Source organism: Notamacropus eugenii, chromosome 1 (assembly GCF_028372415.1).
Source record: "Notamacropus eugenii isolate mMacEug1 chromosome 1, mMacEug1.pri_v2, whole genome shotgun sequence".
NCBI lineage: Eukaryota > Metazoa > Chordata > Mammalia > Diprotodontia > Macropodidae > Notamacropus > Notamacropus eugenii.
In genome coordinates, this window is record NC_092872.1 from 159404341 (window position 1) to 159432197 (window position 27857).

Consider the following 27857-nt stretch of genomic DNA (forward strand, 5'->3'; position numbering starts at 1 on the left):
TGCTGCCATCAATGAAAGTGGTGATGTTAAGAGTAGGTGAAGGTTGTTAGGGTTTCCTGCATTTGCCTAGATAGGAGAAGATAATAGCCCGGGTGAAATGATTTCAATGGCCAGAATAAGGTTCAGGGGAAAAAAAAAGAGCAGGAAATCTTATATGGAGCTATAATAAAATTTAAGAAATAAACAAAATTTTTTTGGTAACTTGCTTCAGGTGTAGATTAAGATTCCATGGCCACCTTTAAAGTTTTAGCAAAGAAGAAAAAACAAGACACCCAATGATTAAGGAGGTTTGGATCTTCGTTTAAGCATGGGATGTAGAATTGCAAACTTCAGTGAGTAACTAAGGAAATTGTTGGATAATTCAAAAACTCTCCCACTTTCCCGTTTTTGAATTCTATCTATTTGAAGTGAAAGTGGACACGTGTGCCTGAATTATTTTGATAATTATTTCAAATTTACAAGTTTTGTTTGTCTGTTTTGTTTTGGGGTCTTGTTTGTTTGTTTAGACAAAACCAGGGTGTAAGTTGTTTTTGTTTTTTTAATAAGAAGTATAATTAATTCTGGAGCTAGAGGAAGTACAAAAGAGCAAACGAGTGGGTTCATTGCCTGAACAACTGGAACATTGCTGCCAAATGTGGGTAAAGCAGTTTTTATTTTTCCTAAAAATATAGACATCATGTAAGTAGAAAAATATTTTCATTTGTAAAAGAACTTTTTCATTTTGTACATCTGAAGACATAAAAGAAGCCATACTTGAATAGAAATTAGATCAGTGAACTGAAACTAGTTCAGATTGTAACATAGACCACGGGTCTGTGAGAAACATGTGAGAAAAAAATGTTGATGGGGTTTGGCTTTTTTTTATAGTGCAACAAATGGAAGGTCATTTTATGTTGCTGGAATTCCCTCAGCCCCACTCTGTTCTGTGCAAAGAACCTAAAGCAGAAAACAGAAAGCATAATCTCTGTGTGCATGTCTCTCCATCTCTCTCTCTGTCTGTCTCTCTCCCTTTCTCTCTTCTCCCTTCCCCACCCTATCTCTGTCTGCCTCTTTGTCTCTCTGCCTCCACTCTTTTCCTCTTTTAACCATCCCTATTATTGTATTGCTACATCTTGTGTATTTGGGGAGCCCTGAGAGAACTTAATGCTTCTATAGAGAAAAAAACAACATTCATTCAAAAATCAGTATTGATCTTAACCCCCCCCCCCCCATACACACATTTTGAGTTCCTATGGGAAGGTTACATCTGTATCAAAAGCTAGACCAGAACTTTGACTTTGACCCAGAAGGTAAGATTGATGGAAAAAATTTGAAATTTTCATGTGTGTGTGTGTGTTTGTGTGTGTTTGTGTGTTCTTAGGGGTAGTGTGGGATGTGGTTCTAGGTAAGGGAAGCCTAACTACAAAACTTAGAAATTCAAAGGTTTTTCTATATTTTTTTTCTAGCTCTAAAATTCTGATTCTTGCCTACTATGGGAGTTTGAATCTCAAGAACAGACTGTGTTCTTAGAAAATCAAATTCTCCCACCTAGAATTTTAATATCACAAGATAGTATACATGAATTTCCATAAGTAGATATATATTTATTCTTTTTTAATTTCTTGATGTTTTTTGTTTTGACAACAAATATTCTGACATACATACACATATGTTATACAAACAACCTACTGCCTCCAAATAGTTACTGAAAAAGTTTTGTTTTTTTTAATAGAAGTGCAGTATCTTTTTACTTTTAAATGCCATATTAACATTAAATATATATTAAACCATGCTTTTGTTGCCTTGCAATGATGACCTCATTTATGTTGTTGCAGTTACTGGGTTTTCGTGGTTCTATTTCCTTCAGTCTGTCTCACATGTCTTTCTGTGTTTCTCTGAATTCTTCATGTGTCATTTCTTAGAGCACAGTAATGTTCCTTTATATTCATACAGCATAATTCATTCAGCTGATCTTCAACCATTGAAAATATACTTCTTGCTAGCTTTTTGTTTTCACAAATAATGCTCCTAAGAACCTTCATATACACATAGATTTTATCTTTCTTTCAAAAATCTCCTGGTGAAATCATAAAGCTTATGAATAATTTAGTGACTTTTCTTTATTAAATCCAAATTATTTTCAAAACTCATTGAATTAATTTACATCTGTGTGAAATGTAATATCTGTTTTCTTGTTGTTTTGTGTTTGTCCCTTGTTCTGATAACCCCTCCCAAAGAGTTTCCCTCTCTTTTATAATGGCAAACTTGATGGATATGTACTATTAACTTTGAGTTATTTTAATTTACATTTCTCTAATGACTATTGTAGCTGTTCAGTTGTTTCAGTCATGTCTGAATCTTCACGACTCCATTGGGGGTTTTCTTGGCAAAGATACTGGAGTGGTTGTCATTACCTTTTCCAGCTCATTTAAAAATGAGAAAACTGAGGCAGAGTCAAGGGAATTGACCAGGGTCACACAGCTAGTAAGTGTGTGATGAGTCTTCCTGACTTCAGACCCAGCACTCTATCTACTGTGGCATCTTGCTGTCCATTAGTGATTTTGAATGTTTTTATTTTTTGGTACTTGATTGTATTTCTTCTTCTGAAAATACCTTGTGGTCACTTGCATATTGGGAAATGGACCTTAAGAATGAGAAATTTATGTCAATTCTACTTAATTTTGAATGCCAGAATTTTATTAGATTTCCTGTAAACATTTTTCTACTCTCTTTTTTTGAATTGTAGTAGCAGTAATTTAATTTGTGCAAAGATTTTCAGTTTTATACAATTGAGATTGTCCACTTTGACTTTTATGTCTTCTATCCTGCCATCTCCTTTCAAAATCTTCCTCTGTGCATAGCTGTGAGGTTTGACAACTTGATTGAATATGAGGAAAAATGAGAGAGTGAAGAGTTGAAGATGACTGCTAGGTTTTGAACCCAAGTAACTAATAGAATATAAACTTCTTAAGATCAGGGATTGTGTCATTCTTTGTATTTTTGCCCTCAGAATCTAGCACATTATCTGTAGAGAACTTTACAAATGCCTTTTAAATGATTAATTGATTTGAAGAATGTTAGTGCTCTACCAAAAATGGAGAAATTAGGACAAGGGTTTTTTATTCGGGGTGGGGGGAGGAATCTGTATTTTGAGCATGTTGAGTTTGGTATTGAGATCCCTGTAGGATATTCAAGTAGAGATATCCAGGAAGAAGTTGAGAATGCAGGTTAGGGCCTCATGAGAGAAATGAGGGTTGGACATTTACTTTGAAATGATAGCTGATGGGATCAATCAGAGGCAAATGGAGAATTCAGGAGAGAGCATTGGTTTGTGTGCGCATGAAAACTGTGTGGTTAATCGATGAACAAGTATTGACTGACTAAGTACCTACTATATGCTACGCATTGGGGATATAAATACACAGAATGAATCAATTCCTAGCCCAAAGGAACTTATATTGAGGAATGCAATGAGTTCATGTAAGATAATAATAAAAGACATAAAATGAATAAATGCAAATATATACAAAGCAGTTAAATACATAGTAGTTTAGTAGTGAGGACATGAGCACCAGGAGGGATCAGGAAAGACTTCATGTAAAAGATCGTGTTTGATTGGTATCTTAAAAGGAGAGGGAAAAACTCTCTCAGATGGAGGTAAGGAGGAAGATTGTCCCAGTTGTGTGGGATGGCTAGGGCAAAGGCACAGAGATGGGATATATAGTGTTATGTATGGAGAAAAGGCCATTTTAGCTAGATGGCAGAAAGTGAGAGAGAAGGACTGTCCAATAAGGCTGAAAACAGAAGTAGGGGCCCTTTGCAAATGGAGTTAAAACAGAAGAGAGGGGGCTATATTTTATCCTAGAGGCAATAAGAACTCATTGTAATTGACTGAGTAAGGAGATCAAAGAAACATATTTTGGCATTGGAGTGGAAGAGCTTGGAGGCAGGGAGAACAATATAGAGGCTCTGTGTGAAAGGCAGGAAGGAGTTAGATGGTGAGAGACATTGGCAAGATTTAGCAAGGATTGCCTATGTGGAGAGATCAAGAAAATAGAGTTGAGTATAATGTAGAGGATAGAAGCCCTGGAGAATGGAGAAATGGTGGTGTGTTCAATAGAAAGAGAAAAATTTAGAAGAGGGTAGAGTTTATGGAGAAAGAGAATGAGTGAAAATACAGAGAGATAAGAGGTTCTAGTTCCAAAGCTAGAAAAATACCCACCATTAGGATGCATGATATGGAGGATGAAGCAGCAAAAGACAATAAGAAGTGGTCAGGAAGGTAGGAAGCAGACCAGGAGAGATCAGTGTTAGGAAAACTCAAGGAGGAGAGATTTTCCAGGAGAAAGAGTATGGTTAACAGAACAAAGGTTGTAGATTGGTTGAGAAGCTTTAAGGATAAGGAAAGACCACTTAAGAGATCATTACTGACTTTGGAAAGAGTAGTTTTATTTGAATGATAAAATTGTAAGCCAGATTGCAAAAGGTTGAGGAATGAGAGAAGGGGAGGCTGTGAGTATAAATAGCTTTTATTTTTTATTTTACTCATGAAGTTTAGCTGAGAAAGGAAGGAGTTATACAGGATAATAGCTCGAGGGGTGGTAGGATCTAGTGAAAGCTTTTCAGTTATGAGGGAGACTGAAGTGTGTTTGAAAGCAGTAGAAAAAGAACCAGTAGATAGGGAAAGGTAGACGATTAGAAACAGAAAAGCATGGTTGAGGATATAATCTCTTGGAAAAGAAAGGAGAAAATTAGAATAAATGAACATATAGAGTTAGTTATCCTTGACAAGAAGGGCCACCTCTTTGTCAGACTGCTGACTTTCAGAGCCTGGTGGAAAGAACAGTAGAAACTAATGCTAAGGGATTTTGAGATGGCAAGAATGAGAGAAGATGGGAGTCAGGCTGGAAAGTCTAAATTTTCTCAGCAAAGTAAAAGGCAAAGTTCTCATTTGGGGGAGGGAGGGAATGAATGGTCAGTTTGAAAAGGTAAGCTAAGATTTGGAACAGGTTCTGAGAAGTGGGATAGGGGGATTAATTAGGGAGGAATTAAAGGACTTTCTCACCACAGTGAGTGCCTCATTAAAGTTGGATAAAATAAACTTAAAATGTATTCACTCAGCATGACTATGAAACTTCCTCCAGGTGCGTTCCGTAGTCTACGAGTAAGGGCACAGGAGAAACATGGTCAAATGATAGCAATGAAGTAGGGCTACAGTTTTTTGGGGAGGAAATAGTAGTGATAGGCCGTAGGGGCAAGGGGTTTAAGAGATAAGGAAAATGTGGAGTTGACTTTGGGGTTGAGGTTGGAGAACAGAGGAAGATTAAGTCAGAAAAAAGGAGTAAAGGCCTAAGAAATTATTGAGGGTGGAGGGATTGGAAGTACCAGGTTTCGGAGCGGTAAGGCATATATGGAAAGGCAGAATGATAGGTTATAGTGCGATAATAGAATGTCTGAGCTTCTAATTAGGGAAGTAAAATACTTGTGGGTAACAGTGAGATCTAGTATGTGACTAACTATGTGAAAATGTGTGAATGAGGTGGAATGAAGGAGTAGATCATGGGATTTAAGAAGCCTGGGGAATTGGGAGGTTAGGAGTCTTGAGAAAATATCTATAAGAACATTGAAGTCTCTCAGTATAAGTTCAGGAGTTGGGGAGAAGAGGAAGACAGTGAATTCCTGGAGAAAGAAGGGAGTCTGACTCTGTGGCATCAACATACAGAGTATATTGAGGCAAGAAATTCAAGGATCAAGGATTGTACAGAGTTGAACCAGTTAACTACAAGGTCAAGAGTCTGAAGGAAGAGAAGTGAGGTCAGAGCAGGGATCATGTTCTGGGAAGGAAGGGGCGAGTGGAATGATAACAGAGAAAAGAATTTAGAGACTTAAAAGATAGGGGCATCTGGAAGAAAAGGAAATAAGGGTAGAGGAAGTTCAGGGTTATGGACTATGAAAGTGGAATATTTGTGGGTGATGAAGAGATCAAGGTTCTGATGGGGTACAGTCTCTAGGAACCTCCTTGAACTCCACTAGAATCTTCCCACTTAATCTGACCTTTCATACTCAAATCTGTTACCCTTAGCCTAGCCGGGCCCTCCTTTGTCTTATCTCTGGATTGCCCCACCTGCTTCCCACCCAAGCCCTCCCTGGTCTGATATCTCCTGATTGCCTCCAGCTATTTCCTCCCTAAACCAGTCACCCTGGTCCCATTAAGGTCCTCCTTGGACTTCTCAAGTTACTCCCTAAACCCCTCCTCCCATCACACTAGACTACCAGACCACCCCGATCCCTTCTACAATCTTTTCTGTATTTAAGTTCCATCATATCTCCATAAAGGCACTCAGATTCAGTCCAGCTCAGACACTGTCTAGCTGAGATTCTATCTGGCCTGCTTCTTAATACAAGCTTGACAAATGCTTAGGCTCCTTAAGAGGCAACCCAATATGGCGAATCTTTAATAAAATTTATTTTTCTTTGGCTTTAAGAAGGCTTGTGTTGAATTCATTTGAGCAGGACCCGATGTGTCAGTATTTTGGGGTCCCTAACACCCCAGAACCTCAACAGTTCTGATCATTCCTGTGTGTTTAACTGAGATAGAATAAAGGTATCAGATAAAGGAGTTGAATTTGATGAAACAAGGGAAACAAGGATATTTGAGGGAACATAAGTATCCAAGTTGAATCCCTCAAAAATGAGGTCAGCTTATTCTTTGTAATATTATGTTCAAAATGTATTGCATACTGCTCATATCTTCCCTCCCCCTGCATGTACTTGTCTAGTGCCCTTTGACTGACATACAACTTTAGTTCTTTGGAAGATGCAGTGGCTCAAAAACTTACAATAGCACTGGAAAAATATTGGCATTAAAATGATGAGCCTTTGTTTCAGGGAGGTATTAAAAGAACTCAGCTATTATCGAAAGGTAATTCATCTTTCTTCTTCCCTATAGTTCAATGGAGTCTCAGATTATCATACAACAGCAGTGTATATCCAAGACTGGATGTTAAAGCCAGGGCCAGAAGCATTTCTTCTTTCATTTTTTTTCTGGTCTGGATAGTTAGACAAAATTATTTTGCGTGATTATTTAGGAGGCTTGGCAATGTCCCAGAGTTTGATGCAATAAACAAAATGTCATCTACAAACAGGGAGCATCTGGAGGACCTCATTATCCATAGGGAATCCCTCCTTGAAATAGACTCTGTGCTGAATATCCTCCACAACAGTGGTAAAAATGTTTGGCAAGCGTAAGGCTCTCAGTTTAATGCCTTGCTTAATCATCATATAGAGTCATCAAATAAGGTTGTCTCTATTGTTATATCTTTCAAGAAATCTTGTAGAATTTAAACATGCCAGTTTTGCTCTATCAAATCTTTTTTTCTTTAAAAAAATAACAGCTAACACAATGGGTCTTTCATTCTTTGTTTTCCAATCACTTGAATATGGTAAATACTCACTTTACTATGGAATATGACTTGCAAAATATCCACATTCCCTTGTAATGCTCTATATGCATGGAAAGATTATTATCAAAAATTCATATAGATGTGAAAATGCACATGACTTTTCATATTATTTTCTCAGCCTTTTTTTTTGTAATACTAAGGTTCAATTTTTCCCATGCTTTTGGTATATTCTCCTTCTTCAAAGATCTTGAGAATAAATCCTTTGATAACCTAAAAATAATGTTTCAGAATGGACTTCCTCTGTTTATACTTGGTTTAGTCCAGCTACTTTTCCCATCTTTGCTTCAGTGACATATCCATTCATGATGAAGTATATGCGAGACTTTGATGCTAGAACCCAAGTATAGAAACTTCACTATGATACAGATCTCTATTAATCTTTGATCTGTTTGTTATTCTGGAAGTTTCATGTTTAAATATCCTTGGAATAAATTTGTTTAGTAGCTAAGTTCCTTTTTTCCTTACACTGTTTCTCATTATTTATATTACAGTCATGGTGCACATAATCTTCTACACTCCTTAATATTTTTCAAATGAATTTAAATTTTAAATCATTTTTGACCTTGATTGCCATATCTCTCCACTAGATAAGGAAATGAGGTCTTTGTTGACTGACTCAAGTTTTAGATTATTAATGGAAATTAATTTATTTCAGCTAAACTTCTATATAAAAGTGTTAGAATGGAGTTTCTTTCCTCAATTCAGTTCTAATTATTGACACCAATCATTTGTCTACACAAGTCATCATGAAGACATTGTAAATGTGTGACATCTTTTTTTCCTTTGTCTTTGTTATTTCTTTTAGATTATTTCTAACAAGTTGGTGGTCTGTATATTGACAGCTGATTCAGGAATAACTCCCACATCCCTAATGTACTATTTCCTGTCCATTAAAATATAATCTGTTTCATTTTTTGTGTTGCTATTTGATACTCTCCCTATCTAGCTCTTTGCCATCCTTTTCTTGAAGAAAAATGTCTAAATGATATGTAAATCTGGGGCTTATAACTTTTGAGCCTCTCTCCCTCTTTACTCCTCATCCACATTTTTTCTGCCTATTTTTCACTATCCTTGGTAATGCTTACCTTCGCCTTGAAGTCAGAGAATATAAAAGTGTATGTTGATTTAATATGGAATGCCTTGTTGACCTCTTCATAGAATTTATTTTTCTCCTTCAATCTCTGCAACAGATGTTGGCACATAAACTGCAATTATTTTCATGGTGGTCTTTTTGTATGAACAATGTAATATAAAATGGCCAAATGTCCCACGATATGATTTTTCTTGTTGACTTTGGATGCACAATAAAATTAACTCCACCAACTACTTTATCTGCCTCTTTAAAGTCAAGCTATAAACTATCCTTCCATTTAGTGGCCACTTGCTTTTGTCTTCTGGTTTTAATTATAACGAGGATATCAAGATTGTTATGATTCATTTCCTGTACCATTATGTCCACTCATTGGCTATTGAATAAGGTTCTCACATTTAAAGTGCCAAAAACTGTTGATGTTTATAGATGTGTTTATAACTTGTTCTTAGGACTTTCTGGCCCTTTTCTAGCCACACTGCATCTTTCTTGAAGCAAGAGAAAGGGGACTTAAAGGACCGAAGGGAATTTTGTCTTTTTTTTTCATAGGCTACCACAGCCAAATAAGTCATTATACCTGGCTAATCTACCTGTTGATAGGAATTTTCATACTTAACCTATGCTGCTTCTTAGAAGGCAGACACAATCTACATCAGAATCATAAGCAAATATTTTCCATTAAGGTAGAATCATTGGAATAGACTTCAGAAGCCCAGAGTCACCTTCATGCCATGATGAGATGAAATAATGATTAATACTTTAAAATGTACAAAGCACTTCCCATACATTATCTCATTTAAGCTAGTTTATTGGCTCTATCATTTGGGAAAAAACCAAAACAAAACACTTGATCATCTTTTAATAACTGTTTTAGTCTTCATATAAAGTCTGCCTATTTTGTTTATTTTTTTCAAGTTTTTGAAAACTTTTTTTTTGCTTTATATTCTGTAAGAGATAATTCTGCTTTTCTGTAATTAATTATGAATTTTTATGCTTTATAATGTGAACTTTTTGTAAACAAACTTTATGAAAATAGATAAATTCTCAGAAGTCCCATTTGGATAATTTTGATTACATGAAATTAAAAAGTTTTTGCGCAGACAAAACCAATGCAATCACAATTAGAAGTAAGACAGATGACTGGGGGAAAACCACAGCAAATTTCTTTGATAAAGGCCTTGTTTCTCAACCACATAAGGAACTGAGCTAAGTTGTTTTTTTTTTTTTAATGAGCCATTTCCCAACTGATAAATAGTCAAAGACTACAAAGAGACACTGCAGAGAAGAAGAAATAAAAACTACCAAGGGCCACATGAAAAAATGTGTTGTCATTCTTGATTAGAGAAATGCAAATTAAAACAACTCTGAGATACCATCTTATATCTATTAAATCAGCTAACATGGCCAAAAGAATGACAAATACTGAAGAAGATGTGGAAAATCAGAACACTTACACTGTTGGTGCAGTAGTGAACTAGTCCAACTATTCTGAACAACAATTTGGAGCTATGCTCAAAGGGCTATAAAACTGTGCATGCCCTTTGGGTCAGCAATATTACTACTATATCTGTGTTCCAAAGAGATTAAGGAAAGGAACCTATTTATATAAATATATGTTTTAGCAGCTCTTTTTTTGTGGTGGTGAAGAATGGGCTATTGAGGGAAGACCTTTCAATTGCTGAATGACTGAACATGTTGTGATATATGATTTGATGAAATACTATTCTGCTATTTTAAAAAAAAATGATAAGCAGGATGGTTTTGTAAAAACCTGAGAAGGCTTATGTGAACTGATACAAAGTGAAGCAAGCAGAACCAGGAGAACATTGTATACAGTAATAGAAATAAAGGTATAAGGAAGGTCAAAAAGATTTAGCTACTCTGACCAATACAATAATCCAAGACAATTCTAAAGGACTCATGATGAAAAATACTATTGCTTTCCAGAGAGAGAACTAATGAATTCTGATGAGAACATATTGGAGCATAGTTTTTCAAAACTTTCTTTATATGTCTTTGTGTGTGTTTTCTTTTGCAATGTGGACAATATGGAAACATGTTTTGTATGACTTCATATGAATAATTGATATATTGCTTGCCTTTTCAGAGAATGGGGCAGGAGCAACAGGTAAGGAGAGTGTGGAACTCAATTTTTTTAAATGAATGTTACAATGTTTGCATGTAACTGGGAAATACTTCATGAAATAAATTAAAATAGGCTTTAAAGAAAAAGAAATCCCATTTAGTTATCACCAAAAGTCTATTTATTTTCTAGACTTTTTGCTATCCTGTACTGATCCTTAATTACTATTTTTTTCTGTTGTATTTATCTAATTCTTTATTCCCTCCCCCTATACCTGACTCTTCTTTCAACTTTTTTTTTCCAGGACTCTTCCTTTCTTCTAGTTATCCATGTTTTCACCCCTCCCCCCCCTTTTTTCACTCTTTCCTGTTCTTCATCCTCTGTATCCTGCAAGTCACTAGAGCTTCTCACTTCTTCCTTTTCACTGCTCACCATCATCACCTTTATGTTGGACTATTACAATAACCTCCTAATTAGTTTTCTTGCTTCTAGGCATTTCCCTTTTCAATCCATCTTCTGTCCTATTGCCATATTGATATTCCTGCAAGGTAATTCTGACCATGTTACTTCTCTACTCAAGAGTTTTAAATGTCTCTCAAATACCTCTAGGATAAAATAGAAAATCTTAAACTTCACTTTTAACATTCTCTGTAATATAATTGCCACATCCCTTGTTTCATATTACTCTCTATCAAGTACTTGCCATTACATTTAGGAGTTTTGCTAGCTGTTCCCCATATAGGACATTCTGTGTTTTACCTCTCCACATACACCCTGGTGGTCCCCCATGTCTGGAATGGACTCCCTCTTTATCCTCCTCACTTCTTACAATCCCTAGCTTCCTTCAAAACCCATTCCAGTTGTCACCTCCTAATGGAAGCCTTTTCTTATTCCTCTAGAAGTTGGTTCTCTTAAATACCTAAGATTACTTGATATTTATTCCATATAAACTTACTTGTGTATTGCTATTGTTTACCCTGTCAAATACTAGCTCTTTCTTGGCAAGAACTTTTTTTCCCCTGTTTTGCCTTTGTATCCTGCCTCTTTAGTAACTGCTTAATAAGTACTTGAATTTTGTTTTTCTGTTTATTTCTCTCACCAACCTTTCACATTGTGATATTTCTTTATTGTATTAAGACCTTCCTCATTAGGTTCATTTACCTTTGTTTTGGTCTCTTCACTAGTATTTGGTTCAGATTTCCTGAGGACTTCTTTCCTCTTTTTTGGCTGTTTATCCTCTTTGTTTGATATGTCCCTTGCTGTTTTGAGAAGACAAGGAAAAGTTTGACTTAGTCACAACCTCTCAGACATTTTTCTGGAGATACCTTGATATATATTTCAATCTATTACTGATATATTAACAACTGATTTGACAATAGTGTAATCCAAAGTTCAATATACTTCATTTGGTACAAATGGAATATAATAAACTCCTAGAATACTATGCTCTTTTTGACAAAGTTTTGAAAATTAATATGTGACATAAAGGACTATTAATATAATAAATGAAGTCTTCAGGGTTTGTTCTACAAACTTCAAGTTCTACTTTATAGAATTATAGAGTATTGTTCATATGTTTACATTTGATTGAACTCCCACATTCTAAAAACCTTTCTGCTCCTTGAAAGCCAGGAGTCTTTTTCATTTTGTATTTGCATGCCAAGGACTGAGCACATTTCCTTGCACATGGAAGGCACTCAATAGGTGCCTGTTGTATTGTGTTGGTTTGAATTTTCAGTTCAAACTCTACATTTTCTCAATAGCATTAATGGCTGTTTCATTTTCAACTACTTTCTAAAAAGACTTGTACAAATTTATTCTAGGTTGGAGTGATCCTGAAGTGTTTCTTAGACTAGGTCTGAGAAAATAAATTTTGTCATGACTATTCAAAGTATAATCCATCTGCTTATGAAGATCCATTTTAACATAATAAGTCTATGCTCCTAGAAACTAGAAGTCATCAGTTTCCAACATTTTAAGCACCAAGAAGAGATGAATTAATGTAGTATATTTTTATAGTTTCATATCTTGTCTATTATTCTTATGACATGGAGTTGACATGAAGTTGTGTCTATAGCGAGCAAAAGAAAGTAGAGTTCTTGTAATTATATTTTCAAAGCCACTTGAAATGAGTTTCAGAGGAACTAAACTTTCTTATTTGGCTATGTATGTTTATCAATAAAACTAATCAGATGAGTTGGCTCTCAAAATAAAATGGAGAATGAAGTAATTATGTGGACCCTTGTGTCTATGTGACATTCTTTTATATTCTTTTCTGACTGATTTGCTACCATTATCCACTGGGAAAAAAACCATAACTATTTCTGATGTTGAACTATTTGATTGTTTCAAGGATGTTAGTGGGGAAAACTTTGTTTTCTGGGCATTCCGTAGATGTATTTATTGAGGATGCTAGGACTACAGCATCTGGAGAAGCATTTGCCAAGTTACCTCTTCACCAGGGTTTATTCCCTGAATGATAGTTGTTGGGATCCGACTAGATGTTGTGTCATTAGTCTATGGGGTACTGCTATTTATTCACTTAGGGTTTGGGGTTTCTTAATAACTGCTCATTAACTTGGGGAGGAATAGGCTGGGTCTATAAGAGTGCAACAAACAGACCACAATTTAGTCCAGACTATCACCCTTGGCCATCTTAGCAATTGGTGCAAATTAACACATGATTTATTGGGCCACAACACTCCATATTGATCACCCCAACAGTGTGTGTGAACAGCAATAAGATAATATTATGTCTGGCTAATCTCCTCAAAAGAAAAGGTTTCACAAAAATCAATGAATTATAGTGACTGGAACAATATTTTTACCTAGTGATGCTGATAAATTTGTATCATTTTAAGTGGGTGTAGAAAATAGAAGGAATCAGGAAGGCCATGGTTTAAGTCTGGCCTCTGATGTGTGTTCATTATATGTCCTCAGGCAAGACATTTAATCTCTAAGTGGCCCAGATACAATTCTCTAAGAAGATGCAAGGTGGTGGAGAGTTGACTATCTATGTCTGTGAACAGAGTTCCCCACAGAGATGAGATGCCTATGTTTTCCACTTATTTCTATAAAGTAAATATAAGAGATACAGAAAATTCTGATTAAAATCAATATCTGTTCATTCCATATTCTCTGACTTAACATATCTTGCTCAGTGGGCAATTAGATAAGACTTATCCATAATTTTTGGCACAGGCCAAAGTAGGATTAAAGTACATTTCATGAAAGTTTCAACCCACCTCCCTGACCCGTCACAATGGCTTCTCTGGTATTGCCATTTGTTAGAAGTTCTTGAGAAGAGGAACATTAATTTTTGTTTTTGTATCCCCAGAAGCTAGTAGAGTACTGGGCGTATACTAGGCTTTTATTAAATTTTTGTTGATTGCTTGGAGGGAGTGCATAATTTAGATAAGATATGGTCCTCACCCTCACAGATTTTACATGCATAGCAGGGAAAGATGTCATGTAGATAAATAACAAACTGTTGGAGATGTGCTGACAAGTGCTACCTGAGGCTTGTTGAGAGAGAGAGAGAGAGAGAGAGAGAGAGAGAGAGAGAGAGAGAGAGAGAGAGAGAGAGAGAGAGATTGAGAGGAAGGTTCTTTGGAGGTACAGGGAAATAGTTACATCTGAGTTGATATTCAGAGAATGTGCAGTAAATTCACGAGGTCAGGAGAGGGAAGGAAGGCATTCTTGGTACAGGAAGTGATGTGATCCAAGAAGCCCATGGCAAATGAGAAGAATGGTATAGAGCTTGAAGGGGAAGTGTTATGAGAATGGATAGGATTACTAGGGGAGAGGGAACAAATGCTCCACATTTCAGTCTTCCAGCTGTTCTCACCATATTGCCAGGAAACATATAGTCAACTGCCCCAACTTTATCATCCTTACTACAATGCAGGTTTATGACAAGAAACTGGAAAATGACTATTTTTACATGACTTTAGAATTTGTTATGAAATTTTGCCAAAAATCTATAAATACCAGCCAGGGCAGTTAAGGTAGTGGACTACATTCTTTCCATCTCATGAACTATTATTTCTTGTTCTGAAATCATAACTTAAAATGAGCTGAATAGTCTTTGTTGAATTGGGTTCCCTTGTAAAATACCTGGTGAGTGATGCTTGATTAAAACCAATTATCTTTAGTTTCCTGCTTCTTTTAGTGTTAAGTTTACATTTAAAAAGAAAAAGAAAAAAATAGAGAACTATGAATACAAGGAATTTATTTGTAATATTTTAGTGAGGTTTTTTTTTCTTTTTTACCTATCTGTGGCTATCATTGGTTTGGTAACCTTTTTAAAAAACGCTGGATTGTCCTCATACCCATTGTTTTACTCTGTCTGTTTCATAAAAGCAAAAGGTGAATTTTTTTACGTATTCAGAGTTTGAAAGGGGGAAAAGGCACAACAACCTTAAACTTGTAGTTAACAAAATAAACTGCAGAAAAAGCCCCTGAAGGTCTTGGCAGCAAATGTTTCCCACTAAATTGGGAATCTGTGCACTCATAGTCTGAAACAAATTAGGGAGGAGGGGAAAAAAAATCAACAGCTCTGGGGTGAAACAGGGGTTGGTGCTGCCTCATCATTTTTAAACCAAGAATAAAACAAGCAAATTTTGTTTAACTGCAGGTCAAAATTTAAAAAAAAAATAAAAAAAAAACCCTCATCTGCTCACTGTAATTACTAACAGAGTACGGTCTCTGCCAGCTGCAGAGTTCATGGATAAATGGAGGGACACATTATTTTTTCTCCCTAGGGTTAACCCCTCAGCTTGGGTCTCAATTTGCCTACAGTATGCCTTTAATAGACTCTGAAAAGTTGCTCTGGAAAACTTTTAGACTGCCTTTTTTGATCACAGTGAAATAGCTGTGTGTCTACAAGTTTTTAAGTGATTAAGGAAAAATTTACACCTCAGACCAAACCCAATCAAGGAACCCTCCCATTTCCTGAACAATTACTGCACAGAGCCTAGCATTTTGTAATTAAGGGATAGGTGAACGTGGCTGTGTTTTAAGTCTATCAAATGTCTTGAATTACTTTCGAAATGCTTTTGGTTCAGCACCAACCAGAAAAAAAAGTTTTGCCAAGTGCATTTTCCCTTAATTTTTAAGCCCAAGTGTATTTTAAGGAAAATTTGATCCTTATGTTTCTGATTCATTTACACTTAACTCATTACAATGTTGTGTGTGTGTGTGTGTGTGTGTGTGTGTGTGTGTGTGTGTGTGTGTGTATTTTAAGCTATTGGTATCCACAAAGACTAGTGAATATTTTTAAAAGCCATCTTTAACCTTATTTTATTTGAACCAGGAAGTCAAATTGGGTTGAAAGTAATTGGAATCTGAACTCAAAAGGCTCAATTTTGGTTTGAGATTGAACCCGTAAGGTTCATGTGGGGTCTGAAAGCATTTTCTTCCACCTCTAGTTATACTTTTATTAATGGACAATTTCCCCTTGTTGTCAAGAGCCAATCAGAGTAATGTGTATTAACAAACCAATATAAAGTGTCATATTTATTCAAATACCCTGCGGATGATCTGTTCAAGTTCCAAGGTTATACAAGTTTTCACAGAAAGCTGTGACCCATTTTGGGTCCCTTTAATCTCTCCACCATTCAGACAGTGAATTGACTTGAAGAGTGAAGGAATATGAGCATTCAGGAAAGGACAGATTGCTACAAGATGAGATGGGTCTCAAGGTCAGTCACATAAAGGAGAATGAGAGGATCAAGAGAAACTCAGACTAGATCAGAGAGGATAAGTGCTCTCTGACCATGGTTATATGATCACAGTGGCTCAGTGAAAACTAAATGTTTTGGTCAGCTCAGTTCATCAGGGGATGTCTTCACCATAAGAGCAGAGAGATTAGGCATTCAGGTTCTCAGCTCTGTAGCTTCCTCATTTAGACAAGTTATGGTGAATTAAGACCACCGCATTCTAATCCTTGACTGAGACATACATTTCAACTGTCTCCATAGACCATAAAGATGATCAGCAAATTACCCAGTGAATACACTTTGGTTAATACCTCTGATCAAAACCCATCAAGAGACCCTCCCATTTCCTGAACCATTATTGCGTGAAATCTTGCATTTTCTAATTAAAGGATAGATGAATTTGGCTATCTTTTAGATTTGTTTTATATCTTGAATCACCTTTCAAATTATTTCAATTTAGCACAAACCAGAAATAAACAATCTGGAAACATTTATCAGGCAAACATTTATCACCATCTATACCCCAATAAAATTTTTGGCCTGAATTACTTAGATGATTGTTTCAGATCTGAAGTTCATTTTTTGACACATCTTGCTTATAATTAAGAAGAACAAAATTATTTTTCTACATAGAGAAGCAAGGTAGTAATATTGAATAGAGAGCTAGTTTCACAACAAATTCAGCTTTTGACATATATTGGCTGTATAACCTTGATAGATAAAGCTTCCCTACCTGGAGTTTACCTATAGTAATAAAAATCACACCCCAGACCCTATGTCCATAGGAAAAAATAATTATGGCATAAACTTTTATTCTGATGCTTTGCTATTGTCAGGTGGGTCTGACTCTGGTTCTCAAAGCATCTACCAGAGGACTGAAGGCTCTGGCATATCCTACCAAGTTAGATTATCCAAGTATTGGCTTAGCAATGAACCACATTTCTGTTATCCAAGGACCTACCTAAACTCAGGATCATCACCATGCTGGCTGTAGGGGAAGGAATGTTATTTATTTTATTTTGAGGGCAGTTACAACATCCATATACCTGCTACTAAGTTATGGAAATGTTAATACATGCAAAAGTATTGGGAGTATCCATGCTTACAAGTATATAGATCTTTGAAGTATAGAAATAAATTAAAAGCAAAGAAGAAACAAGGAGCTAATGAAAGTAGAGTTTATGAAAGTCTGAAGAACAGATTTTTTTTAAGATGAAGCCAAAATTACAAACAAAAATTTTCACTTTTGGCAAAGGGTGAATCTTGGCTTTGTTTTTATCTTGGAGTCATTGACTCTTTCAAAGAGAACACAGGCTTTCCATTTCAGTCAAAATATAACTTTTCCTGTGTGAAGCAAAGCTAAAGTGAGGTCCCCATCTGGTGGTCCTCATCAGGACCAGGACCTTAAAGATGATTGATAGATGGATGTGCAAAAGGACCCTCATACCCCTGGTTCAGATCATATGCTTCAGTGTTAACCTGCCTGCATCTCTCCTCTGGGTGAATGATATCACTCTGTCCTTTCAGCAAAACCAACTTAAACTTTTATAATGCCTTATAGCAAAGTAGCTTTAGACATTTTACAATAGCATTAAAATGAAAAGCCAGCCCTTATGTCAGCATCACCAAGGGGCCTAAACTAAAAGTCAGTTAGTTTGCCCTGAAACCAAATCGGGAACTTCCTAACATGACCCACTTTTACACCCCTGCCTTCTCTTGATATTTGTTCATAACCTTGGCAGCTGTTTAGATCCTAACATGGTGCAAGATCATAGAGCAAAACCTGGAAAAGACCTCAGAGGCCATCTAGACAAACTCCTCATTTTATAGATAAGAAATTTGGTGTTATGATTTCTAGAGGAAATAGAGTAGTTGTATTCTATTAACTCTTAATAGAATATGAATATAATGAAAAACATAACCATCTTTAATATTGAAACCCTGAATTGTTTCCATTCAACTCTCAAACGAAGCAGTTCAAACTAATAAAAACAAAAATCCACATGTAGGTAGGTGTGTGTGGTATCTTGTCAGACTGATCAGACCCTTCAAAGACAAGAATGATTTTGTTATTTTTAGCAATACATCAATTTTCCCCCGGGAAAATTGAGAGAATTTGTTAGGTTCTAGCTTAGAAATCTATTTTTAAATGAATGTCTGTAAAAGAACAATTATGTTAATATCGACATTCTAAGGAAAATTGTGGTATCATGGTATAAAATAAAAATATTAGCATTCAATAAATCATGACTCCAGGGAAAAGTTATCTACTTATTTTTTTCTCTTACAATCATAACCCAGTGGCCAAACTATACAACGCAAGATCATATCCACATTAACAACGCTGGAATTGAAAATTGCAGTGATGATCACTTAATTGAGATCTCAAACTTTTGGGTTTCAAATAGCGAAATAATTCAAGAAAAACTTTTTTTTTTGTTAGATTTATGTGTGTTGGGGCAGTGGTGTTTACACAAATAAAGGTCAGATGAGGTTATAATTCCTACTGTTCCTTTATAAGCAAAGGAATGTAGAGAATTGCAGGAATTGATATATGATCACTTTTGTAAAACTTCTACAGAGGAAAAACTTTCCTGTCAACAAGCTCTTAGGGTAGTTTCTTATTCGGTTGATAACATCAACTCAGACCCCTGAACAAGCTAATTCTACGTTTCACTTTGTCTACTGGGGCTGTACAACACCTAGGATGAATCTATACATTTGTGGCCCAAATGAGTGTGACTTCAAGACTGATTTGCTGTGCCCTGGAGATACCTCAAAATGAGTCTTCTCATTAGTTTCTGAATCTGTTAAGATCCCATGATGACTTATGATGATGCCTGTAGTGTGAGTTCTAGCCCAAGATATAACCCTAACTGCATTTTTCATCTTTTCCTTTCCTTCCTAACACCCCTGCACACACATACACCCCATAAACATCTGTAAATAATGATAACAGGAGAGAAAATTCACATAATTACTCCCCTGTACTTCCCAAAGAGTAGATATTTGGGAAGAAATGGATTTTTTTTGGGGGGGGGGGTGAGGAGAGGGAAGATGTGGGAGAGGTTGGTAAGAAACTTAAGCTACCCAGATCTTAACATTTTTTTCTAATGGACATTTGACCATTTAAGTCAATTTCATTAGCTGTAGTATTGGAATGATCAAGCCGCCTTTCTGGCAGGGCCATCCCCAACAGTAGCAGATTTGTGTTTTACAAAACTCACAGTGTCATTATTAATATTGTTGTTATAAATTCACTGCCCTAGGAAATCATCCAATCAGATTTCTTAAATTCCTTTTTTTCTAATATACCATTACTCCAGCATCCCTTTCTTTCTGCATAAAGCTCCAAATTGAAGTTTGCTGTTCTTTTTTTTTTCCCTTCCTTGTTGATGACACAACAGAAGAGGGCAGGCCTAGGGCAGAACTATTTTCTTTGCCTAGGATTTTATTGCTGAGCTGAAGTTTAGTTGAAGCTGCCTTTAAAAACGACAAATGTGTTCTAATTTTAGAGCATCATAGCAATAATTGTTTTTATTTCAGTGGTGAAGGAAAGTGAAGAAAAAACAGCTTGGGACTTAATAAACACCTTAGCCTGCAGCCTTCGACTTTATTCATGAGATTTTTTATCTTCTCTCTCACTCTCCCTCATAGCATCTTCTTTACTGCATAGTCTTAAATTACCATTGCAGAGGTTATATGTTTATTTACAAAGAGCTGGCTCCGATGGAGATCCTAAAGGCGAGAAGGGTGGCTCATGGCAGTAAACATTTCTAGCTTTCTAAAACACCAAGGCCAAGTGAATAAGGTGATGTTTAGTAGTTCAGACATATTATGCTTTATGGCTTCATTAACCATCTGACCTGTATGGTGTGCAAATTTCATGAAAGTGTGGTGCATATTTATTCCCTGAGGTGCTTGCACTGCTTGGTGGTGTTTTATTCTTAAAGGGAAATGACAATAATTACTTATAAAGTTCTGGTCACATCTTCACATTTTATGAGGCAAATTGAATGTTTAGCTACATATGGTATATACAGATAAAATATATTGACTTGTATACTCAAACACAGGCATATAGAAATGTCATTTTTATTTTATTTCTTTAAGAGACCCACAAATGTAAAATGAAAGAGGAAACTCATAACTAGATGAATGATTCTAGTGCAAAAAAATTATTTTGTTATTTGATTATTTCAAATAAAAGTGAATTTCTTTTGCCTTGAATTTTCTAGGCAATTGCCTTGATTTGTTTTTCCATCACAAAGTGAAATGTAGTACTGTCCCTGTGATCTGAGTCATTTTATCCTTATAAACAGCCAAAATAAATAACTCAAGAAATCCCCCTTTACCTTTCTAACCACAATCACACCCAAGTTTACCAAAAATGTCACTAATTAACACTACTTAAAATTTATATTAGATTGTAACTTTAAAAAAATATTTTTTTTTTATGAGAATGGTATACAAAAAAAAAGTCATCATCTGGATTTAATCTATTTTGTTGTTGCAGTTGTGTCTGACTTTTTATGATCTCATTTGGGGTTTTGTTGGCAAAGACAGTTCCTTTTACAGACAAGGAACTTAGGTAAGTATTAAGTGACTTACCCAGGGTCACACAATAAGTAAGTGTCTGAGGCTAGATTTGAACATGGGAAGATGAGTCTTTCTGATTCAAGGTCCAGCACTCCATCCACTTCACTGCTTAGCTGCTCAACTTAATCTATACAAATTAATGTATTAAATCATGCCTATAAATTAACCAAACTTTCTCTTTTTCCTCCTATAACTACTAATCAGCTTCTCATAATCATTTTAACTCTCTTGAGTAAGGGCAGGGTACATAATGTGCTCTTACCCCGAATTTTTTTTTTTTCCTGCATCATTATATGCCACTTGGCCATACATACTAAATATCTCCCTCTATAGACAATCTTATAAACTGGTCTAAAATCTGCACCATTCATTTGAACTTATAATATAGTAAGACCTATTAGTCATATTTGCATGTATATTTAATTCAGTATTATCTCCTCAGCCTTATTCTAAGCGCTTTGAGGACCAGAATGTGACCTCTCAGTTCAGTGTTCAGGAATACAATAGTTGCTCAATAAATACAGAGTGTCCCAAAAGTCTCAGTTCAACTTTAAACCATCAATAATACTAAGAAGGGTACTAAGACTTTTGGGACACTCTGTATATGACTGAGATGCATGCTATACTATTAGAGCAAATAAAGGTCAAGAAATTGGTAGGATAGTAAATATTTCATTTCTCTTTTCCTAGCCAAGTTAAATATACATAGTAAAAAGAGTGTAATGATGCAAATTCTGCATTTTAAGCATTCAAATGCATACTTTATATTAGCTTTTCCTATTTCTCATGTATCTAATTTAATACTTTATTATTAAATATTGAACAGTTCTTTACCTAATGAGGGCTTTAGAATTATCCATCCAGTTACCTTCAGTGATCACTGAGGATAGATTCTACATTTTCAAGATTATTTTTAAAAGCCTGTGACTTTTTCAATCTCTCTGCAGCTGTGAGTGGTGCTGGCATATCTCAATGAGAGCTGCCGTATCCCTGAGGATTCCCAGCAGCAGGAGGTCCAGACTGATGAGTCTTTTTGAGACTTTTACAGTATTTACTCTCACTTAGTGTGATTATTTTTAAATACACCTTCCCTAATCATTGCAATTAAAAGAAAAAAATCATGAGACCATTTCTGTTCATGCTCAAAAGTGTTTCTGCAGTATAGAAATCCCAAAGCCAAACTCATAGTACCCTCTTTTGTAGTTTTTTAAAATAATTTTTATTGTTATTGAGAATTTGGTGGATAATTCTCAACAATTCAAAAGAGAACTGATTGTGAAAGTACCATGGTAATTATGATGATTACCCTTGGGTAATTAGGGGCTACTGCAAAACTCATGAAGGAATTGAACAAGTCCAATTCTACACTTGATAAAGTGGAGAATTGACAGTTCATCCTGGATATCCTCTTATTGTTCAGTGATCCAGGAGGTGGGAGAAGAAGCAATTTTTGGTTTTTTGTTCACCCTTTTTTTTTCCTCTTATATCTGCCCTCACGAAATATCTGAGTGATTGTCTCTCTCTAGGTAGACCTGTCCTTAACCTGATGACCTAAGAATATTGCATATACAGACACTTGCAAAACTATTCATGCATTTGGAGAAGCATTGACACTTAAACTATGTGAGCATGCTTTGTGTGATGCTACTTGGGTTGTAATTGAAAGAGAAAAGGTTTTTTTCAGTGAAAGATAAAATCATCAACTTAGGCTGGAGATGTTGACCTGTGGATGAAAATATGAGTCCTCAGCTTCCCAGGTTAAATTGTAGACCTGTGCTAACTATCGAACATGTTTAATGGTATACCCACCTTACTCAGGGAAGATAGGAATGATTACTGAAGTACAGACCATCATCAGGAGTGAATGCATCTATGATAGGAAAGGCAGAACCATCACTTGAATAGGATGTATTGGGCATTTTCATTGCTCCAGGACTACATAATTTAGAAGGTATAAAAATGTAATATTTATGATTTTGAGAAACTACATAGTTTTTAAGTTCATTATATTAATATTTTGGTAGTACTTTCACTTTATCGATAGTGGAGAAACTACAGAAGAATGAGCTAAATTAGGAAGCTACAAGATGGGGAACTTTATCCTATTTGCAGTTACTCACCAAGTTCTCATACTGGAACTACACTGTTCCTGTGCAGCAGTGGCCTGAGAATGTGGTGTGTTGGGGTGTTTTCCTTACAAGGCATTATTGGGATATTTTTCACTCATGGTTGATTTGAGGCTGTATCTTATGCTACTTTTCTCAAGTACCATTTCATACTATGTGCCCATATATATGACAACTTATAGTTATGGGTATAAGGAGAGTTAGAGAAAGTAACATGATAAAAGAAGACAGTTCTTGCTAGGGGATGTCACTAAAATGAAGACAATTTCCTAGTACCACTCCAGGATAGTCAATGAAGACAATTTTGATTGAGTCCTATATGTGCTAAGCTCTTTGGGGAGATACATGAAAAATATGGAACCCAGTCTATGTCTTCAATGAGTTTCTGATCTGACCCTTTGTACAGTTCAATACAATGTTAGGGAGATAAGACTGCACATAATCTCTGAAAGTCTATCAAATTCAAGAGTTCATGATTTTATTTCTGTGGCTAATATAGTTGAAACAATTGGAGGATATTATCAGATGATAACCAGTCAAATGCTTCTTATTCTGACAACTCTGAGTATAATAAGAAGGATAAGGAGGAAGAAGTATCTGGTGATGCAGTGAATGAGGAAGACTTCATGGAGAAGTTTGAAATTGGACTTGGTCTTAAATGAGGGATGCTCAGTTCAACAAAGAACTATGTACTGTTAAGTCTGAATTGGGAGTAGAGGTGGCAGTGCAGTAGGAACAGTGATGTACTTGGGAATTAAGATGATTTGTGGTGGTGCTGGTTTGTAGAGACCAGCTTGGCTGAGTGGAGAGTTTGTATTGGAGACTAACGAGAAATCAAGTTAAACTTCTAAGGTGCTCAGGGTTCCATTTTTGTTAGCATGCCAGAATGTCATTGGATGTGGGAAATAATCAGATCAACCACTTCATCAATTAAGACCAACCACATACCAATACCCACAGAACTGAGAAATGGCTATCAATCAATTAATCCTTTCAAAAGTCTTCTCGGTCATATAGTGAGTAGATTCTTGTTAATTGGTTAATCGACACAGGTGAAGATTGATTGGCTAAAGTTCTTTCCATGAAACAACTCCATTGTCTTTTCTGAGAATATTCTTTCAAGATACCAATGGTTCACTTCATATCTAATACCCTACTTCATTGAACCTCAGGACAGCTTTTCAGTGTAATTGTATAAGCTTTTTCATTTTTTTTAAAAAAAATTATTTATATTTAGTTTTCAACACTTGTTTCCATAAGTTTTAAGTTTTCTATACCTCCTTCCCCTAACCCCTCCACCAAGACATAGTACGATCCAATATAGGCTCTACCTATACATTCTTATTAAACTTATTTTTACATTAATCATGTTTTATAGAAGAATTAGAACAAATGAGAGGAACCATGACAAAGAAAAGACAAAACAGAACAAAGCAGAAAGAAGCAAATAGTAAGCTTCGATCTGGATTCAGTCTCCTTAGTTCTTTCTCTACATCTGGATGGCATTTTCCATCATGAGTCTTTTGGAGTAGTTTTAGGTCTTTGAATTGCAGAAGCTTCTTCAGGCTCCAGAGTCAGATAATGATCCACATGAGAAGTCAAACCATAGAGTAGGATATATAGTAGCAGAGCATGATGGTAACAGCTTGGCAAATATAAGGGGACCATATACTCATATTACTCAATTGAATTATGCTTTTTTGACTTCTTATGATGTAGAATTTGAGTCTTCTGGCTTCAGAAATCCACCAGCTTCAGTGCAGAAAGTCTTGGCCTTCCTTAAAAACTTAGGAGCCTGAGAACAAAGAGAATGAGAGGATGATTAATTGCGAAGGATTGTTCATTCTCAAGGTAAAATTACTTTTGTTACATTACATATGACATTCTGACAATATTTATTCAACTGAATTATTTAGACAAGGGATTCTTAACTGAGAGTCTATGCATTTTTTCTTTTAAACTTAACATCCATTTACATTTTCCCAAAAGTCTTAGAGAAGTTTAAGTTCCAATGGCACTAAGACTTTTGGGACACCCTATATTTTAGTAGGCCTACAGGGTGTCCAAAAGTCTTAGTAAAGTTTTAAGCTATTAAAACTTAAAGCTGTAGTTCTTTCAGAATACCCTGTATTTCAATATAGTGAGTTTTCTTTGTAGCCTTACATATTTTAGGTATTTAAAATATTATTGTGAGAGGGGATCCATACATTTCAGAAACAGATGGCTAAAGAGATCCATAACACAAAAAGGTTAAGAAACTGTGATTTTGACATTAGAATTGCACTTTTTTCTTTTTGGGGAGTAAAGACAGAGTTCTTATTATTAATATGCACCACTTTAAATTGAGGACTACATAGACTAAGCATTTTTATTTTCTTTACATAAAAATGCTAGCCCAGTAACATAAAGGGATCCCTGATTTTATGTACATAGTGGTGATTCATTATTGGCTTTGTGTCAACTTTCATGATATGAGGATATAGAGATGTGTAGCCTATAGAGGAGAAGTTTCAAGGAGATATGATGTCTGTTTTCAAGTCTTTTAAGGCTGTGTAGTAGAAGAGGGATCAGACATTCTCTTTGGTCTCAGAGGACATAATCAGCAGAGGTGGGAAGGAGACTCAGAGGCAAATTAAGGAGAAAAAAAGAACTTACAAACAATTAGAACTGTCTAAAAGTAGACTTGCTTGTCCTGAGGCATGGTGGGCTCTAATGTATTAGAGGTCTTTAAGAAGAGGCTGATTGACCACTTGACTGGCATTTTATATTATAGTGAGGCTTCCTTTCATATTTTGGTTAGTCTAGGTGACTACCGAGGTTCCTTCATATTCTTCAATAATTCTGTGATCTTAGAATTGACAGTATCAATCCCACTATGCTTCACTGTAAGGTTATTTTTTAAAAAAGCACTTTGAATTAGGATACATGTGGGATATCGTTATGTTGACTCATTGGCATTTGAAAGGCATTTTTTTCTATTCTGTATAGAAAATAAACTCTAAAATTTAACAAATGTTAGCACAAATACTCTAAATTTCTAACACTGTTAGTCGTAATAACAACATGTAACAATTTGTCCCAGGATGATTTCTATTGGAATTTCATATGATAAAATAAAAATGATTTTTCAACAATAATAATAGCTAGTAGCTAACATTTATGTAGTGCTTAGCATGTGCCAGGCATGATGCTAAGCACTTCAGAATTATTATTTCCTTTGATCCTTCCAACAACACTGGGAGGTAGGGGCTATTATTCCTATTCTGCAGAGGAGCAAACTGAGGCAAACAGAGGTCGAGTGACTTGTCCAGGATCACATAGCTAGTCAATATCTCAGGTCAGTTTTGAGCTCGGGTCATCCTGACTTCAGGTCCTAAACACTATCCATTATATCACTAAGCTATCTTTGCAATATTTTACATTTTATATGTAATGCTCTAAAATTTACAAAGCTTTTCCCTGTCTCACCATGACCATAGGAAGCAGATTATCATGCAAATAGCATTTTCCTCATTTTGCAGAAAGATCAGCCTGGACTCAAACTTAGTTTTGTTCTTGAGTGGTGTGTTCACTTTTTATTGTATCAAGCTTAAATACTCTTGAATTACAGGAGTCCACAGATCTTTTCATTTTGTAATTAAAAGAGAAAAAAATAATATTTTTTTTTCAAATTTAACTTAGAAGTTGAAACCCAATTTTCATCATTTATGTTACTAGGTTAGCATTTTTATGTAAAGAAAATAGAAATGTTTAGTTTATGTAATTCTCATTTTAAAGTGATATATTTTAATAATTTACTACCAGGTACATCTGTGTCATTATTCTGGGTACATATGCCTTCTAGTCAATTTGTGACTTGCCATTTTCTGTAACACAAGACCTTATCTATCAGGCTCTAAAGCTTAGATGACATGTCCACAAAGTTTCTCAGTATTATTTCTAGGTTTGAGGTTAAGCATATATCCTCACCCATAAGTACTCTCACCATTTCCAGGCAGCCAAATAGAATTTCCCTCTGCCCTCTATAGACACTGACCTGAGTGTCCTTCAAATAAGTGAAATTAAATAAAAGTTCTGTGAACTGACAATGTATTGCCCTGCTAGTTTTATATACTCATTTGAAAGCTATCTTACAGTAAATAAATGGTATTTATACTTGATATAATAACAATAAACATTTATTATGTGCCTACTACATGCCAGGGACCATGCTCAGGACTTTTCAAATGTTATGTCATTTGATAACCCTGGGAGATAAGTGTTATTATTACCTCCACTTTACAGATGAGGAAAAATATGGTATTTGTGGTGGTTTCTATTAAATATTGGGAACTGGGCTCTTTGTAAGGCTCTTAACAGGCTTAGACAATTTAGGTGGTACAGGAGAGACAATGCAGGTCTTGGAGTCAAAAAGACCAGAGTTTGAATCCAGCCTCAGAAACTTCAATGGTAGACAAGTCACTTAACCCTGTTTTCTTCAATCTCCTCATCTGTAAAATGAGCTGGAGAAGGAAATGGCAAACCACTGCAGGATCTTTGGTGAGGAAACCCCAAATGGGGTTACAGTGGGTCAGACACAACTGAACTAAAACAAAACCCTTAGTAAGGGATACAATCACCTATAATTGTATTAATTCTTTGGGAAACTCAGATTTCTCTTATATCATTTTGATTTTTAGCACAAATTCCATAAATATAACTTTCTTTTATTACAGTTAAAGTTTTCCCCTTTTTCATTAATTATTTTCCTAAAACACTTTTTATTCCAAAAAATATTTGTCAGTTACAAGTAGAAAA

At 35.5% G+C, this 27857-nt stretch overlaps 1 long non-coding RNA gene across 2 annotated transcripts in view; it reads left to right on the forward strand.

Annotated features, from left to right (window-relative positions):
- Positions 1-916: 916 nt before the first annotated feature.
- The window catches only part of LOC140509582 (uncharacterized), a 64689-nt gene continuing 37748 nt past the window's right edge, over positions 917-27857 (forward strand). Inside the window, exon 1 of one of the 2 annotated variants that reach the window (XR_011968826.1) lies at positions 917-1289. This is a non-coding gene — a long non-coding RNA (uncharacterized lncRNA). Of the gene's footprint in view, positions 1290-24464; positions 24912-27857 lie in introns of those variants that run through there. The other variant, XR_011968827.1, reaches the window with a different exon arrangement.